Source organism: Mizuhopecten yessoensis, unplaced genomic scaffold, assembly GCF_002113885.1.
Source record: "Mizuhopecten yessoensis strain PY_sf001 unplaced genomic scaffold, ASM211388v2 scaffold1539, whole genome shotgun sequence".
Taxonomy (NCBI): Eukaryota; Metazoa; Mollusca; class Bivalvia; order Pectinida; family Pectinidae; genus Mizuhopecten; species Mizuhopecten yessoensis.
Window position 1 is genome coordinate 1,491,333 of NW_018404097.1, and position 17,588 is coordinate 1,508,920.

At 38.2% G+C, this 17,588-nt stretch overlaps 1 protein-coding gene across 1 annotated transcript in view; it reads left to right on the plus strand.

The window, feature by feature from the left end:
* Positions 1-5,666: 5,666 nt before the first annotated feature.
* The window catches only part of LOC110464893 (protein FAM53A-like), a 47,587-nt gene continuing 35,665 nt past the window's right edge, over positions 5,667-17,588 (plus strand). The window contains exons 1-2 of the mRNA XM_021520358.1: positions 5,667-5,746; positions 12,333-12,412. The gene's annotated coding sequence lies outside the window, so the exon portion shown is untranslated. The remainder of the gene's footprint in view (positions 5,747-12,332; positions 12,413-17,588) is intronic.

Here is a 17,588-nt window from a genome sequence, read left to right on the forward strand (position 1 = left end):
TCATTGAGAACGGACTATAAGACTGACGTTGGTGTGTTATCATTGAGAACGGACTATAAGACTGACGTTGGTGTGTTGTCATTGAGAACGGACTATAAGACTGACGTTGGTGTGTTATCATTCAGAACGGACTATTAGTTATAGACAACAGATTAATGATTATGTTGCCACTGAGAATATTCTACAGACTGAAGTGTATGCACACAACAGGTTGCTATGTTGCTAAATAGAACGGGCTGTAACGTACTGCAATGGAACTACAGGAAAGGAGGATATTTTTAGTCATTTAAGTCAATTGTAGACAAGATTAGGAGCAGTCGTTGACTGTGAATCAGTATATTTAGTATTACATTAAAAACGTCTTACAGTTTATTTTGTAGAATATAGTTAAACTTTATTTGGTCGAAGGGGAAACAGGGTGATGATACAGTTCAATTTAAAAACATGAGATTAAGCCTCGGTGTACGTTGGCTTTGTTAGATGGTGTATTTTTATATGAGAAACATGCATAACTTGTTCACAACGAAGAGCAGTACAGGGGAATTCGGGTCTTGATAAGTACTTTTGCCTATGATTCCAAATGTCTATATTAGAACGGTGGAGGAAAAACAAAAGAATGTAGCTATCCAAGTCAAGAATTAGGACAGACAGTGAAAGTATCGTCGGATGTTTTATTTTCCGTCATGTAAAAACTAGCCGGTTCTAGTACCACCTCAGTCGCTTCATTTGATGAATCTACGCGGAATGTACCGGTGTTCTTTTTCCATTTCATCCTTTATTGCGTTCTATTTATATATATACGACGTCTGTAACCATTAACTCCGACAAATGCTTTTCTGGTTGTCCTGTTCTATGACTGATTCTGGAAGCTACCAAACAGCTTGACTTTCTGGGGTTTCCTTTTTATCTTTTCTCTCTCTTTTGACTTTGAAGTTCTAGTTCTTTGCAGAAACATTCAACCAAACTTGCTTTTCCCGTGGTATCTGTGTTGCAGTGAAAGAGTAACTCTAACAACGGAGTATGATGACAACGGAACACCGCCTTTGTGCGTCTATGTGACTTAACCGGTCGTTGGAGATATTGAGTTCCGCTGCTTTAGAACGTTCTTCTAGTAGCAGATACCAATAAAAGGCCGTTCACAATGGAAAGCTTGATGACATCGGAAAACAGCCTTTGTGTGTGTCTGTACAGATTGTTCGAGATATTGAAGTTTACCACACTTTTGCGTTTTACAAACTCTTGTTTGCTGAAGTTTTGATGTATCCAAGGGCCGTCAGAAGATTCACTCAAAACCGCAAGCCCACTCTATACAATTTTCAAGCACGTAGTTTGTTATAAATCACGTACTAGCAAGGGGCATTGAATTTCTGAGTTTCGGTTCTTTTCAGTTTATACTCAGGTCATGACCTCTGATGCTTTTTATTCTGCTTTTAAAATATCATCTGCTGGAATATGTGGTGTTCATAAACTTCCGATGAAAGGTGAGCCATCTACACAAGAACAGATGCCGCTATATAGCCGACGCAAAGTTTGAACTTCGCAAATCCGTTTGTTGCTTTGCCTTACTATTTGTAAGTCCATGATGACATCATAGATAGCAACTATTTCGTTCCAAATGTTTACCAAATACTTTGCTGTCGAACTTAACGTTGAAGATCGTAGTTCTTTCCTAACGATCGATTATTTTGGCGGAAAAACAAATTCATTGCGCAAGTGTTTATGATTGTCTCTAATTCATCGGTGTTATATCGGTGTTGTATCGGTGTGTTATTCCTATGTTATCATCACGGACAATCACTCCTCGAACATCGGTATGTTACTGACGAGAAAATAACATTCTAAATTCAATGAATCTGAGAGTGAAGAAAGATGAGTGGAGAGCCTGTACTCTACCTACGACTGAAGATATCGCATCTACATCAACTGCTGAGCGGCAGCCTCTGGGCGAATGTTTCTTCTTCAGTCTCAAGAATTTCCTACTTTTTTCAAACAAATGTTATGCTACGGCACCTAAACTATTACACTCGGATTAAGACAATGGTCATGTACAGAAATACAAACAGTTATATAAAAAAATCGCATAGATATTAAATTATCCTAAATACGGACACTGTCCGTCCGCGTTTGTAGATTCGACAGAACCGTTATCTTAATCCGAGCGTAATAATTAGGTACCATAGCATAACATTTGTTTGAATATATATATATGTAACGTATTTATAGCTGTCTTGGTGAATATGTTCATACTTTTGAGCCGCAACCCTGAACGCTCAAAACTGAATGCACTTGCGTACAGATATAAGTACACACCCTCTCAAGGTTACAGAATGTTTTACGTGTCGTGAACTTACTAGATTTGGCCTAATAACACCTCTTGAACTGATATATTTTTATTTTGGTTCATAGACTTATAAATACCTAATGTTCAGTCGGACTTAGCATATAAGTATCTCTTGAAGAAATCTTGGAAATGCGTTCACGCCAACGTTCATGGATTGCAATCATTTTGTTAAATACGAATGATTGTGATCATAGGATACTAGTGTTGACATCATATACCGCCTGAGGCAATGACACGTAATTACCAACTTTTTGGATGATGAAACGGTTCATAGGTAGTTGGTACAGGTACTAACACTTATACAATTTTACAACAAAACTTCAAAGTCAATCATACAACCTCAACATGAAGGTAGAACGAGTACTATATACTATATAATGAAATGAGATTATACCTCATTGTGAAATAAAAGACAGATCTCAATCGCAATATGCAGTAACAAAACGTGTATAGCAAGACTTTGATACAGCTTATATATCAAAGAATCAAGTACTTACTTAAATTTCTAATAAGTTTAAAACAAAATGCTAGAAAGTAGCCCTATTAATTTAAACACAGAAGGACGAATACAGTAATATGGCTTGATATACGATACTCGTAATTCTAAAAATACAGGACACATAAGAATGAAATGAAAGTCATCCTCGACATCTCCAAGATCACATAAAGTACACAATCTCTGGTTTCGAGGCACTGCATTATATCTACCTGTCTCTATATCCAGGTTATGTGCTTGCAATCTATATTTCGCAAGAAAACATTTATTTTTTCTAAATAGCGGTTTTGTAAAATACCATTGTAGATCAAAACGGTCAACAATGTGTTTATACAACAAACATTTTGAAGATGTCTCGAATATGTAAAGTATCCTTTATGCGTTGTATTTATATATAATAAAACAGATTTCTCATTTGGTACACATTGTGCCAACCACACATCTCCAAAACCCAACGTACACAAATCACGTCTCAGATAATAAACCCAATTTAATTTGCTTTACAGTTAGGTTTCCGGTTATAACAGGTGGGTAGTGGCTGCAGAGGTTACCTGCCTTTGGATGATGAAACTGTAAAGGTGAACCAGGTAAGTACTAATTAACAGGTGGGTGGTCGCTCCAGGTGGTCAGTGTACTGACGCTGTGTTACACAATCTAGGCGCGTGAGTCGTACGTAAATATCTATGTGGCTTTAAATGTCTCTGCTTTCGTTACCGTTCCAGTCTCTAGAATTGGACCGGCTATTTATATGGACGATGTATGTTGTAAGTTAACTCATTTCCGTTTTTCGCCATTTAAGAAGAAAAAAAATCAGATAATCAGATATGAATGTAAGCGTTTGTAGAGACAGTATGGTTACGCTGTTTAGTGGTTAATCAAACATTTCAACCATAATTATAAAAATGTGAAGTCGGTTAATAAAATAGATAGGTATGTTACCACCAGGGATCGTGTACGAACACTATATATAAAGGCGTTTTCCTCTTAAACGATACATTTATAAATGTGTTTTATAAGATTGATACGGATTGTAAAATGCTTACTTTTAATCGATTGATTTCTACGTAAAATGAATAAATTAAGGGTGCGGATGTTACATGTACGTTACGTATCATAGACTTAATCTCATCCCGTGAGTACATGTGCAGAGGATTTCACACGTCTTTCCGTTTACTGATTTTGATAAATCGAGTTTAACTGGATTTCTGTGTAAAATGTGATGAAATGGAGACGGGTTTGGCATTCTTTTAATCTGACGTTAACGGTATGTATACAGACAGAAGCACTTGATGTAATAGAAGTTAGAAAAGTTATAGAAAAAAAATCTCATATCGTATCTATAATTCAACTTTATTGCATGTGTACGTCCGTGTTAGTGGATCAATACAAACGTAGAACACAATATCAAATGACAGGTAAAAGAAGCATAGAAAATATAAAAAAGGTAGGATGGCACAAAATGTTAAGGGGCGGTAGGTGACCGCTGAGACCACAACGGCGTCTTCTATATGTGAATAAGTCTAAATGTACACGAGATTAAAAAAATATGTGTATTAACATAGATTTATTCTGACAAAAATTAGTATTTTACAATCCTTTGACAGTCAGCTCTGAAACAAAACAAAAAACAATTAAATAAAAACATGTTTCAAAAGTTACGACATTTAGATTTCGATTTTTTCTTTAACACTGTATGTCTGCGTTCCTCTAATTTATATTCAAAATGTTTGACTTTGCTTGAATTCACAACAATAGACGGTATGGTTTGTTCCATGAATCAACAGTTCTCTGTGTAAACGAAAATTTTCTAATATTTTATCTTGAACGCGATTTGTAATTTTTTAAAAGTTATGTCCACGTGTAGATGAACTTTCCCTGATATTAAAGATGTCGGATACTTCATGGTCATATTTCCCGGACGATATTTTGTAAACATCTATCATGTCGCCGCTTGATCTTCTCTATGATAGTGTTGGTAGTTTTGAACATTTCTACTGACAACAAACCTGATTCGCGTATTCAATGTGTGGTCTAACTAAAGATGTGTATAGTAACTAATTAAACTCCCCAAATTCACATATTCCAATTGTTCTTCGTAGAACTCCCATAATGGAAATAGCATAGCTACGTTTACCTTTTTTCAGATATATATGTTCATCAAATGATATGGGGCGTAGCTCAAGGAAAAAAGGTAACCAAGAAGCTCTGTGGGTTTTACCGGTTATTTCTTAGAATATCTTTCAAAAACTCACAATAAAAGTGAGGATGATACTATATATATACATATATTTATATTTTCTTTCTTTCGGGGTGTCAATTATGTATGTTCACAATTTGAATGCATTGGGCTGAATTATTACCATCAGTCCGTGCTATACGTTAAATTAGCTACTTAAATTTAATTAAATCTTTCGATGGACATCCACACTTCATATGCACATGTAGATTAAGGATACAATACTGCATACAATCACGGAGTAAGATAGCAATTTAATTCAGTGATATAATATTAAGCTTGCTTTCAAAACTTAACCCAAATGACTTATAAGGAAGAGGCTCATTCCATGCAAAGCTATTAATTAGGTTTTTACATCAGATGACGCTACAGCATCAATATTAGTAATCTTGTTTGTTAAGAATCTTATCCTGGTAATAGAATTGTTTTTACAAATAAAATAAACTTCCTCTATCCATGTGTTATACGTTGTTAATCCATGGTGGGTGCATAAAGGTTAAATATTGGCCTTTATTTCCCTTTACCCATACGAGACCTCATTTTTGCCGTTCGGAACACGTATTTGACGTTCGGAAAATCTCGCCAGTAAATCAGTAAATTCCACAAGAAGAAGACACGCTGTTCATCGCTTCGAAAAAATCAGCGTATACTTTGAATCGATGTAGCTTACATGGTATGCACTAAATTCACTGATACTTGATTATATGAATTTTGAACTGCATGCTGCTTTAGTGAATTGAATGTGTATATATAATGATTTTAGATTTTATATCGTTCGCTGTTAAAAGTGAGTGACATAAAGCGCCTTGTCAACATAGAATGCATGTGGGGCCGTAATTAGGGGTAATTTATTACAGAAACTATGTGATCTGAAATTTGGCCAGTTACGTGAAATCCTGAAATGAATTGCATACTTTCGTTTCAGTGTTGGTTACTGCTAATTATTAGGCTTTGTCTGTTTATAAAGGACATCAGATACTGTGTTGACTATCCACAAAACACCAACCTTACCATTGTCCCTGTTTTTCTTGATAGATTTTCTTGTCCTTCTTCAAATGTTGATGAGGTCAGAATAGGTTACTTTTGATGAAGATGCTGAACAACAACTCCAGGTAGCATTTCTGTTAACTGTCAAGTTTTCATCCTATGTCAGCTGTTTTCAGTCACAGTGCTACCGTAATGTAAAACAAGACCTATGATCAATTATTATAGATATGTTATTTATGTTCATTGAAAAAAAGCAACCATAAATAAGCAAAGCAGCATCCATTCAGAATGGCTTAACATAAGCAACAATTTTTTTTCACTTCGCTAACCTGATATCTCTTGTCAATTGCATCCTGTTTCTTATACACATGTAGTAGGATATGAGGAAAAGTGATAAAGAAAGTGCTATCGCTGGGCCTCGAAACCCGCAACCCTTGGCTCTCCAGCCCGATGCTCTATCGCTGAACTAAAGGGTAATTCCCTACAGCTGACGCTTGTGAGACAACCAAATCAATGTACATCTTTTACTCAATTCCACCCTTTTACATTCACCAACCCAGGTTCTTTGACTTCCCGCCAAGGTTTCTCCTACCTTGAACAAGGAGGGTCAACGGCACCAGTTTGTAGTAAGACAAGGAATAGTGATAAAGATAGTGCCGTCACTGGGCCTCAAACCCACGACCTTTGGCTCTCCAGCCCAATGCTCTACCGCTGAGCTAAAGGGAAATTCCCTACAGCTGACGCTTGTAAGGCAACCTAATCAATGCACATCTTTTATACACATCCCTTAGAGTGACAAATATCTCCTGTCAGTACCAGTGCCACCCTGTATCTGATACACGTCCCCTAGCCTGATATCTCCTGTCTGTACAAGTATCACCCTGTTTCTGATACACCTCCCCTAGCCTGATATCTCCTGTCTGTAAAGTGTCACCCTGGTTCTGATACACCTCCACTAGCCTGATATCTCCTGTCTGTACAAGTGTCACCCTGTTTCTGATACACCTCCACTAGCCTGATATCTCCTGTCTGTGTAAGTGTCACCCTGTTTCTGATACACTTCCACTAGCCTGATATCTCCTGTCTGTACAAGTGTCACCCTGTTTCTGATACACCTCCACTAGCCTGATATCTTCTGTCTGTAAAAGTGTCACCCTGTTTCTGATACAACTCCCCTGGCCTGATATCACGTGTCTGTACAAGTGTCACCCTGTATCTGATACAACTCCCCTGGCCTGATATCTCCTGTCTGTACAAGTGTCACCCTGTTTCCGATAACCTCCCCTAGCCTGATATCTCCTGTCTGTAAAAGTGTCACCCTGTATCTGATACACCTCCCCTAGCTGATATCTCCTGTCTGTACCAGTATAACCCTGTATCTGATACACGTACCCTAGCCTGATATCTCATGTCTGTACATGTGTCCCCCTGTATCTGATACACGTCCCCTAGTCTGATATCTCATGTCTGTACATGTGTCACCCTGTATCTGATACACCTCCCCTAGTCTGATATCTCCTATCTGTACCAGTGTGACCCTGTATCTGATACACGTCCCCTAGTCTGATATCTCATGTCTGTGCATGTGTCACCCTGTATCTGATACCCCTCCCCTATTCTGATATCTCCTATCTGTACATGTGTGACCCTGTATCTGATACACGTCGCCTAGCCTGATATCTCATGACTGTACATGTGTCACCCTGTATCGGATACACGTCCCCTTGTCTGATATCTCATGTCTGTATATGTGTCACCCTGTATCTGCTACACGTCCCCTAGCCTGATAGCTCATGTCTGTACCAGTATAACCCTGTATATGATACACGTCCCCTAGTCTTATATCTCATGTCTGTACATCTGTCACCCTGTATCTGTTACAAGTCCCCTAGTCTGATATCTCATATCTGTACCAGTGTGACCCTGTGTCTGATACACGTCCCCTAGTCTTATATCTCATGTCTGTACATCTGTCACCCTGTATCTGTTACAAGTCCCCTAGTCTGATATCTCCTATCTGTCCCAGTTTGACCCTGTATCTGATACACCGCCCCTAGTCTGATATCTCCTGTCTGTACAAGTATAACCCTGTATCTGATACACGTCACCTAGCCTGATATCTCATGACTGTACATGTGTCACCCTGTCTCTGATACACGTCCCCTAGCCTGATATCTAATGTTTGTACATGTGTCACCCTGTCTCTGATACACGTCCCCTAGACTGATATCTCATGTCTGTAACAGTATAACCCTGTATCTGAAACACGTCCCCTAGCCTGATTTCTCCTGTCTGTACCAGTGTGACCCTGTGTCTGATACACGTCCCCTAGACTGATATCTCATGTCTGTAACAGTATAACCCTGTATCTGAAACACGTCCCCTAGCCTGATATCTAATGTTTGTACATGTGTCACCCTGTATCGGATACACGTCCCCTTGTCTGATATCTCATGTCTGATATCTCATGTCTGATATCTCATGTCTGATATCTCATGTCTGTATATGTGTCACCCTGTATCTGCTACACGTCCCCTAGCCTGATAGCTCATGTCTGTACCAGTATAACCCTGTCTCTGATGCACCTTCCCTAGCTGATATCTTCTATCTGTACAATTGATCTGATACACGTCCCCTATCCTGATATCTCATGTCTGTAGATGTGTCACCCTGTATCTGATCCACCTCCCCTAGTCTGATATCTCATGTCTGTCCATGTGTCCCCCTGTATCTGATTCACGTCCCCTAGCCTGATATCTCTTGTCTGTACAGGTGTCGCCCTGTTTCTCTGATACACGTCCCCTAGTCTGATCTCTCATGTCTGTACATGTGTGACCCTGTATCTGATACACCGCCCCTAGTCTGATATCTCCTGTCTGTACCAGTTTAACCCTGTATCTGATACACGTCACCTAGCCTGATATCTCATGACTGTACATGTGTCACCCTGTATTTGATACACGTCCCCTAGCCTGATATCTCATGTCTGTACCAGTATAACCCTGTTTCTGATGCACCTTCCCTAGCTGATATCTTCTATCTGTACAAGTGTCGCCCTCCCCTAGCCTGATATCTCTTGTCTGTACAGGTGTCGCCCTGTTTCTGCTAGAAGCAAGAATGTTCAACATATATCACAGGTTTTCTGTCGAGTTTCAGCTTTCCACGTTTTGGCGTATGACAATTCACATAGCAACACTGAACCTTTATTTTTGCATTTAACTTTTGCTTGTGTACACAATAACTCAAATAATTTTTATTAAACTACTTGGTTGTTTTATTACCTGAAAGCTTTGAATGAATTCTTAAATCGTGACATTTAAATAACACATTTATATCATATGTCACTACCTGCTTCCAATATATCAATACACTTCCGAGGGTCTGACGGACATATCATGCTTCCGCTCGCGGTGCTTTTGTTGTCAATTTCTTTTATAAATGTTAATCTCGTGGCCTTAACATGGTGTTGTTGTTTTTTTCAAACCAACTCATGATTTCAGATGACCACCTTTTCTCCGATTGGCCAAGACATTTTTAATTTCTTAACGTTTTTGTCGGTGGTAACCAAATTTATTTGTCTTAGTCCTGAACAGGTTTTGTTATTTTTTATGCAGATTCAAAAGCCAATTGAATTTGCAGCCCTGTCCTAGGCTCTGATTTGTAGAGACATATTTGGCACAGCCTGAATCCAACAGATCAGTTTAACTCAAAATGGGCTTATCTTTGGACAGTGTTTGTCATCTGGCCATCATAGGAGGAATAAAAAAGGATTAAAGAAAAATCTACATGTAGATGTACTTTAATTCTGTAAATGTCAAGAACTTATAGATAGACACTAGTACTGCCTACATAGGAATATTTACTTTCCTTGTTTGTTTAAATTTGTACTTTGGGGCATTATGGGCTGATATTATAATTGAAGCTTTACCTAGCCTGAGGCTAGGGTCAAACACTTTTAAAACTATGTCTGACAAAGGTCAGATTTAAAAGGCAACAAGCTTTAAAAGGTCAATGATAATGTAAATCTTCAGCAGCTACTTGTATGTCTAGTGAATCCTGATGTTGGATCAATATGGTACATGTATGTGTCGAATCACTTTTAGTAAAGGGGAGATAATCAAGGGGACATAATCTATTTGGTTCACATTAATTTGTTTAGTTTGACATGTTTAACATTGAAAGGAAAATCTTATTATTAAAAGAATTAAATGTGGTTTTCCTGAACAAAGTGACTAAACCTATCTTAGACATGGAACAATAATGTAAGGCATACACTCGCACATCAATTATATTTATTTGTTTCTAAATCCATCTGTTACTTTGAAGCGTACAATGAAGCTGTGTCATTATATTAGCCTTATTGACTATGTAGGAGCTGATTGTTCATGTCAATAGCTATAATAATTTCAGCTGTTTAACTAACAAATACGGTAGTACCAATACCACATATGTTGACTTAAACATGAACACCTGATTGTTTAACACAATAAATACGGTAATATGTTATTACAAATGTTCTCCATTTTCTGTTTCTTAGTCCTAAGATGACAAAGAGGTTGTAGACTGGTGTCTTCTGTCTTTTGTCGTCATATCGTATATTTCTAGGTCAAGTAGTCAAATGTTTTGTATGTGCTGACTCGTGCACTTGAATAGTTATACTAATTTATTAATTAAGCTTCTGTTAACATGATCTGCCCTGACTAGGTGTCCGAGATTTCGTGTTTCTTTGTTCTAGACAAACAACCTTTTGACCTTGACTGAAAATGCGAAGTCAGAGGACGATACAGGTAGTGATAATCTCAGGGTTTCACGTAGTAGGTAGTAGATATAAAAACACATGCTAGTATTTCCAATTGAATGGATTCCTGTTTTAATTGCTCAGATGGTGTTATCTGCGGTCAGATAACCTATTTCTGTGATTGATCTTTGAGTCTTCTTTGTTCATATTTGGAAAATTGTCAAGTGACTTTATTTATGATCATGATGGAAAAACTATGTTTTGTTGTAACCTCTATTGATTGTTCGGGTAATACTATATATATATGATGCTTAAAGACTGTTAACATTACATTACAAAGTGATTCTGATATACAGCATTTCAATAGGTAAACTCATAACCAGGGATACCTTAATTGTTTTTGGGAGTACATATTCCTGTGAAAAATCTGTAAAACTGGTTTGTGGTGTTGATTTTGAGGTGGAAGTAAGTTGGGGTGTGGTTCACTATGCACCTCTTAGCTTAACCAACTTTAAACCTACTAGATCCGTTCCCAGTGTTTAGAACTTTCCCTAGGGGTGTTGTATTGGAACATTTGCTTATGATTATTTGCTTGTGTTACAAGTCCAGGGGGTAGTTCATTTGTAAGGATACTGTGTATTTCTAGGTCAGGGATTTATCAGGGTATTTTGGGAAATGAACTGTGGGTTAATCTTTGAAAACACTAGCTTAGGAGGCTGGGATTGTCAAATATTGAAATGGAGAAATTTACATTACCGGTATGTGTGATTCTCTTTAATTTACGGGTCCGCGTTGGCCAAGTGGTAAAGGCGTCTGACATTCTGCTACCACAAGCGCCAAACCACTGGGTTGCGGGTTTGAGACCTACGTGGGGAAGTCGCCATGTCTAACTGGTGGCCGTTGGTCGGTGGTTTTTCTCTGGGAACTCCGGCTTTCCTCCACCACGGCAAGTCCTTAAATGACTATTGCTGTTAATGGGACGTAAAGTAAAAACAAGCAAACCAGACTATAATTTATGTAACCTAAAGGACCAAAAACAGAACGAACAACTTTGTTTTCCTTGGACAAATTGGGAAAAACGGGACTGATTTTCAATTAGGAATTGGTGTGTAGCAGAACAGACCTTATATGAGACTTGATATCTCCCTGTAGTTTCTTTCTGTTATGGAGCTTCCTCATTGTTTGTCTGTAGTTCTTCATGTATGTACACTACTTTACCGTATGATTTTCACATTTATACAACTTTATATGTCATGTGTTTTGTATATTATGTCAAATAACTTCACCCTTTTTTAAAATCATTTTAAAACGGTATACTTGAGATCATGGCATTATGAGTTCACATGTTAAGTTCATAGCAGTCTTTCATTTTGAGGGATGTAGGGGTTTTCAAGTGGGTATATTTGGCAATCCTGAGGGTGGTAAATGATGTACTAATTACATGCAGTGCTTTTGTACATTCTGGATCAGATATACGTATGCAATTAACAAATGAACAAGAATTAATTAAGAAATGATTGTTTATTTATTTCAGGTAGAAGAATGGTTTAATGTGCCCGAGTGTTACTGCCCTGGCCAAGATCTGTGATATCCACAGTTGCCTTCCCCACAACTGTAAGTACCCTATTGTCTCCTGATTGTGGTACCCACATCTTCGTGTCACCTTTCACTTATACCAGTATGCTTGATGATTTCTTTTAGGTACTAAACACGTTTGTCTGATGTCTCGTTACACATACCCAGTAATACATATATGCCTGATGTAACTTACCTTAGGATATCCTGTTACTGACAGTTTGGGCCTTCTTAAATCCATGGAAACGCAATAATCAATAAGGAAACTACTGGATTCCGAACAATTTCTCGAGTAATAAGTTACCATATTTGTCTAGTGTACAGGTGTGAGTATAACGCAGTGAGTACTTGTTGTTGGTAGGGGAGTGGGGAGGAAATTTAGTTGTCCTCCTCCTCTCAATCCTCTTCAATTTTAGTTGTTAGTAAAATAGGGTAACCGTTCCCCACTACTTGAAATTTGTGAATGGAATACAAAAGATCTGTTTGAAAATGAGGCCATTTTTTTCTCTAAAACAGGCGAAATATGTCCTTCAAACCTGCTGTTGTAATTGTCAGCATGCACAGATAGTGTTTACTATATTATATACAAGTATATGTTGCACATACACCAGAATGATGGTACACTGCATCTCATTACTCTTTAATGGGATTATATATATTATAGTGTCATAATTAAGTCTCGAGAACAGGTACCTAAAGTACACTGCAGGTGAAGCTGAGGTATGTATACCTATACCCTGTACCCTTGGCTGTAAGCCAGGGACATCCAATACTGAAATGTATGTATAATAAGTAACAATAACATTCCTAATCTCACAATCCTGGACACAAATCAAAGTCTGGTCATGTTGCTGACCTTGTAGTGTATTTCATAGCAGATTAATGAAGGAAAACTGGACGTTAAAATAATTGCCATCTGAATTTCACAGTGGTTGCTCTATATAGTCTACCTAGCTGTACAAATAGTTATACATGTACAAATGTTTGGTTTTACTGGTATCTAACAATAAATGGATATATATCCAAAAAAATGAAGTTTGAAGAATTTAGTTAAATATCTATTTAAGTTTGATGATTACCTGGACCTGTGTGAGGAGACAGAGGGAGGGGACCTTGTCCCTGTGTTTATTCATTGTTTGGTTGGATTTTTGAGGGGTCTGAGGGAGGGGATCTTGTCCCTGTTTTTAGCACACCTGGCCCGAAGGGCCAAGTGAGCTTATGCCATTGTGCGTCGTCCGTCGTCAACTTTTTACTTAAACAACTTCTTCTGAATAACTAAGAGGCCCAGGCTAATGATATTCGCCCAGTAGCATGCTGGAAGGAAGGGCTACCAAGTTTGTTCAAATAAATGTCCTTTGCCCATTTTCAAGGTTACAGGGGTCAAATATGTTCAAATGTTTAAACAACTTCTTCTGAATAACCAGAAGGCACAGGATGATGATATTTGGCCATTAACATGCTGGGATGAAGCACTACCAAGTTTGTTCAAATGAATGACATTTGCCTATATTCATGGTCACAGGTGGTCAAATATGTTGAAAACTTTTAAACAATTTCTTCTGAATGACCAAGAGGCCTAGGGTGTTCATATTTGGCCAGTAGTATGCGTGGATGAAGGGCTATCAAGTTTGTTCAAATGAATGACCTTCGCCTATATTCAAGGTCACAGGGGTCAAATATGTTGAAATCTTTGAATAACTTCTTGGTGATATTTGGCAAGTTGCATTCTGGTAGGAAGGGCTACCAAGTTTGTTCAACTTTGAATGTCCAAGTTTGACTTTCAAGGTCACAGGGGTCAAATTTGTTTTAATTGCTTAACAGGTTCTACTGAAGTCAAGACACTGATATTTTGCCTGTAGCTTTATTTAAGTCCACTTTTAAGTTTACAATTGTGAGATTAATACCAGGTGAGCGATGCAGGCCCATTGGGCCTCTTGTTATTCATTGTTTACCTGGACCTATGTGAGGGGACAGAGGGGGGAGGGGACCTTGTCCCTGTTTTTATTCATTGCTTATATCTGGACCTGTGTAAGGGAACAAAAGAGGGGACCTTGTGGGTTTATTCATTGTTTGGCTGGACTTTTGTGAGGGGTCTGAGGGAGGGGATCTTGTCCCTGTGTTTAATGTTTACCTGAGCCTGTGTGAGGGGTCAGAGGGAGGGTACCTTTCCCCTGTGTTTAATGTTTACCTGAGCCTCAGTGAAGGGTCAGAGGGAGGGTACCTTTCCTCTGTGTTTAATGTTTACCTGAGCCTCAGTGAGGGGTCAGAGGGAGGGTACCTTTCCTCTGTGTTTAATGTTTACCACAGCCTGTGTGATGGCTCAGAGGGAGAGGATCTTTCCCCTGTGTTTAATGTTTACCTGAGCCTCAGTGAGGGGTCAGAGGGAGGGTACCATTCCTCTGTGTTTAATGTTTACCTGAGCCTCAGTGAGGGGTCAGAGGGAGGGTACCTTTCCTCTGTGTTTAATGTTTACCTATGCCTGTGTGAGTGGACAGAGGGAGGAAACGTTGTGCCTGTGCTTTTTTATTTACATGAGCATGTGTGAGGGGTTAGAGAGGGAGGGGACCCTGTCCCTGTGTTTGCTCATTGTATTTGTCCCCAACCTGACCTGCCCCGCCCTCGAGTTACTCAGGTGTTGAGATATTGACAGAACAACACTTTGTTTACGCACTACATTGAGGTTGACATGGTTTTTCACAGAGACGCCTTGAGATTATAGTACCAAGTACTGTATATAGAGATAAACTAATCACCTTCAACATGGAATAAAACACTTAACTATGTAATTATTTTTCCGTAAGGATAAGTAATACTTGAAGCAAGAAACTATCAAAACTTTCTGAAGTATGAAATTTGTTCCGAAGTTTTTAATGTTATTTTGTCAACATTGACAATAATAATGGGATACTGTATTCATGCATATCTTGTATCACCATCAACAAAAACAAGTATTGAAAAAAGATCAGAACTCATTTATATAATAATTATTTGATTATTTCCAGGTTTAATGTAGACCCTTTTAGTAAAATGGTAAACAATGGGATTGGATTGTTTTGTTACTTTACATTCTCTACACTGTATTGTTTATGAGAATAAAACAATTGCCATTGTCCCGGACATATCAGTGTTAGATATAACAATGTACAGTAGCTACCTCTGTGTTTCAAGTGGGTACATATATATTCATATCCGATTTCATGCATTCTGACTGAGAATTTGTGTGGAATATGTGATAACTGGTCTTTTGATGAAATGAAAGCCGATATGGATATTATTTGTATTAGGTATTCACTGTTTAAATGCTTCATATTGGGTTAGGTTCTTCAATTTATGTCATAATTTCTATAATTTCTTTCATTTTATGCAGCTTTTTTAAGGAAATTACTTTAATGGGCTAATATTCAAGGATTGACAGAAGGATATGTATTTTAACACCATCATGAGAGTATGGGAGTGGCCTTATTCTAGTTCAACTTTCCACATGATCATGCTTTTTGTGTTGCCTGCAATGTGAGGCGACATATAGGTATTACTTTGGCGGCGGCGGCGGCGGCTGCTTCGTCCGAAACAAGGTTTCCTTGGGATAACTTGAGTTCCCTTTGGTTGATTTAATAATCAGATCATATCATACTCCACTCTAGGTAGGTGAATTCAGCACCAAGGGAACTGTATCTTAATTCATCCAATAGCTGGTCTATAAAATAAATAAATAAAATATACAACATTTGTTATAGCGCTCTATCTAGCTAACATAGGCCACTCTAAAGCGCTTTACAGTACATAGATATACAATTGTATACAGTCAATACAATTAGCATATATATATATATATTAATCGATACAATATTGAGGAATTCACAGGAGCTGCCCTATCAGGTGCTAACTACTAGTCCTATGTCACCTGGCTAATTTCTCCCTATGTGTGTATGCCTGCGTGTGTGTTGGAGATGTATTGTGTTCTGTTTGTAGTGGGACCGTGCTTCCAACTGTATCATTTATACAATGTAGTGCCACTTCACTTTAATGCTACAGCACAGATACCACAAAACCCACCCCAGACCATTTTATACTCCACCTGGGTTGTTGGAGTTGTGTGGGCAGGTGAAAAACACTTTCTCTGAATATTCCATGCGTACAGCGACTTAGGGGATCGAACCCCGGCTACCTGTTTGGAAGGCTGGAGTGTTAACCACTCAACTAATCCGCCCATACAAATGCCAAAGCTATCGGAACAACCTACAACGAATCAATAAACAAGTGAACTTCAGACTATGATTTATTATCCATTACATAATTATCAAACAGTAAAATAACAATAAATCATTATCATTAAAGTTTGTAGTTTTAAACTATGGTCCTCAAGGATACAGCTACATCCTGCTTTCTGTGGGATCTAAACCTGTACAACCTACACCAATAGTCTATGGGACGGCTCACTCCCAGCTCTGCTGTGTGGCTTTCTTAAAGCTGACAGTGCAAGTTGAAAAGCCTTCAATTGAGATTTAAAAAAAAAAAAAAAAAAAAAATCTGGTTTAGAGATCTTCCCCATCTCTTCCTTCTACCATTTCTAAGGAAGTGCAGACATTTTAGTTTGTCCTTGCTTGGTAACGAGTATGGGTCTCACTGATGTTTTATATGGGATTTATAGAAGTATGTTCAGTAATAAACTTTTTATCCCCCGTTTTCACCGAAACGGGGGGTATTATTTTGGGGTTTTCCGTCTGTCTGTCTGTCATGTCACGCTTCGTTTCCTTGCAATAACTGCAACAAATTTATCCAATTTCCTTCAAACTTGGTCACTGGGTTAAATGCCTTTAAGGCTCGGCCAAGTTCTTTGACCACTTTCAGCCGACCCCATTTGGCAGAGTTATGGCCCCTTGATTAACGAAAAAACGTCATTATCTGCTGCGCTTCGTTTACGTGCAATAACTGTTAACCAATTTTTTTCAAACTTGGTCACAGGGTTAAATGACTTAATGGCTCGGCTAAGTTCGAAGACCAAACTCTCGCAAATATTATCCAATTGTCTTAAAACTAAGTAACAGGGTTGGACTCTATTTGGCAGAGTTATGGCCTCTTGATTAAAGAAAAACGTCATTATCTGCAGTTTCCGCTTAATAACTCTAGCAAATATTAGCCAAATTTCTTCAAATTCCCTCGGGCACACTTAGGTTTTCATGTGATAATTGCTGTAGATATTTTTAAGATGTTTCAA